Genomic DNA, 2,500 nt, shown 5'->3' on the forward strand with positions numbered 1-2,500 from the left:
GTATATATCTATCTACCGGCTTGAGGATAATCTGCCCCACTCTCCTATACCCTTCGTGAAAAACTGAATTCGCTCCCACCATTCAGTAGTAGCTTATTTCACCAAAAACAATGTTGCAATAAAAGAAAATTGTGTGTTCCAAACCGAATGTTTTTATCTTTTTAAATAACATCAAATAAGAGGTACTGTACATTCAGTTCATGTATTCGGAGACATTCTTTTTCCTCTATCCCACGGGCATAAAAGGGCATTCCGCCAATATACGGTTTCTCGTTTTTCTTTGTGATTGTCTCATAACTTGGTGTTTACTACGACAGCACTTTACCACAGCTTGAAATTTAATTTGTCTTTTTATTCGATAACTTTGTGAACAACTGCATTTTTTCCAGTGACACACAAAAGCTTATTCTGTTATACATATATGCTACATTCATTTTATGTCTAAATAATGAATCATTCGTTAATAAAGTTATAATGGATGTAAAATTGGTTATGTTGTCAATGGCATATCTATGATGGATTGTAAATACTTGAATCTACCCTAAATATTGAGATGGAATTTGCCCGTAACTCATTTTTTACCTGTTGCTGCGTGAATGACAATAAAATGAGAGAACGTAGCCCTTAACTCAGTTCGTGAACATAGCAGCTAAGTCGTCGTGCAAGTAGCAGACATTTTTGAGAGTGGTTTTCCTTGGGTTGCGCTCTGGGTGACGTCACAGCACCACCATACCAACATACCAACGCATCCGCGCTCTGTCACTGCAATGTGGAATTCATCGTATTCACAAGAGAATGCCTTATAGATGCTTTTCTATAGTTTACGGTATGCATGTTCTAATGTTTACGAATTTTCAGTTTTGAATCCCACTATGTGCGTATTTTTAGACATTTCTAGGACCACCCAGGGTGGATCAAATGTGTAAAAACAAATAATGTGAGAGTTAATCCAATGGTTAAGCGCGGGAGTAGAACGCGCGTGACGTCACGGCAGCTAGCTCACTGACTGAATTAAGCAGAGAAGGGTTGGCAGTCGAATATTCTTCGGTCGTTCACGCGCTTCAAAACTACGAAACACGTCGGTCTTACGTTTAAACACCCTCACGTACCCCTACGATCACCCGTAAAGCGTTCAAGGTCAATATTTATCGGGAAAACGAAAAGACGTAAGGACAAACACCCCACGCTAATAACATAAGAGCATAGCATATAGGTACTTAGATATATTTAACATACATATAAACATGTCCGTATGTGTGTGTTGCATATACACAAACATATTGTGTGTATACATGGACATAGTGTATATTTTTTTTAAATCAGGAAATGGTAATATATATTTAGACGATCCAACGTCTCTGTAAATAGATACTTAACTGTTTGTATTTCATTTACATAGGTATGCTATAAAGGAACTGCAGTAACTATGAAGAAAGGGAGAGGAGAGATGGAGACAGACACAAATGAATAAACAAAGATAAGTTGATAGATAGATAGATGAACATTACTACACCTAAGATATAATATATAACATAAATCAGCACAGCTACGAAAATACTGCTTAACCCAATGCCGTCGGGGAAAATGAACAAAAAATGGGGAAAATGCTGTGCCCATTTTCTATATTTTTTGTGAAATGTCTGCTCATAGATGGCTCTGCTAGTGCTTAGCCACAAAGGAGTCAATTAATAGACCTTGTGACCATACGTGATTTGAATTGGCGGGAAAAACGTGTTTTTTACTAGTGCTATGGATATCGATGGTCTTATTTTTATTATAAACATTATAATTATTATAATGTTTTTTAATATTAGTAACAGCAAAATAAGATAATGTAAAATATTTCGTAAATCAAAGAAAAGGGTGAACGGGCGAGACGGGCAGTACTCCTAACTGGCTCATTGGTGACTTAGTACAAGTATAGCCATCTATGTGTATAAACAATCAAACAAGTACTAACAGTGGGCAAAGCACGTGTCTACCCGTCGTATCCGTCGGCAAGGGGTTAATCCTGCATTTTAACCTCTCCTACTAGTTCCGTACCCTGAACCCGTAAATGACATGCAGTCCATTTCGGCCATATGATTCTATGGGTCAGACCTTGAGGCCACGAGAGGTCGACGACGCTTCCTGATGAATAGGAGGACATCCAGGGTTCCTTAGCTCTCTTGTGTCGTTGTACAAGGCTTAGGCCTATAACTTTTCTGATCCTTGAGTCCTGACCCCTATGTGGATGGGCCCTGATTGTTACTTCCTGCTTCTATAAGATACTGTGATGGATGAAGAACCTGATAAATAAGCCGTGAAAAGGTAAACAATAACAGTCATGGTCTTTCGTGAGACGTCATTTGGAAGAAATGCTCACCGATCCTCCCTCGAGATTACTGTGCCTTCTTTGTATACGTCAGACAGCATCCACTCATGGACATTTTTCTTCGCTTTCAAGCAGCAACGACAACAGCAACAGAAAATACAGATACAAAACCACCGATCTGCAAAT

The sequence above is a fragment of the Penaeus chinensis genome, chromosome 16, assembly GCF_019202785.1.
Source record: "Penaeus chinensis breed Huanghai No. 1 chromosome 16, ASM1920278v2, whole genome shotgun sequence".
In the NCBI taxonomy this organism is placed as follows: domain Eukaryota; kingdom Metazoa; phylum Arthropoda; class Malacostraca; order Decapoda; family Penaeidae; genus Penaeus; species Penaeus chinensis.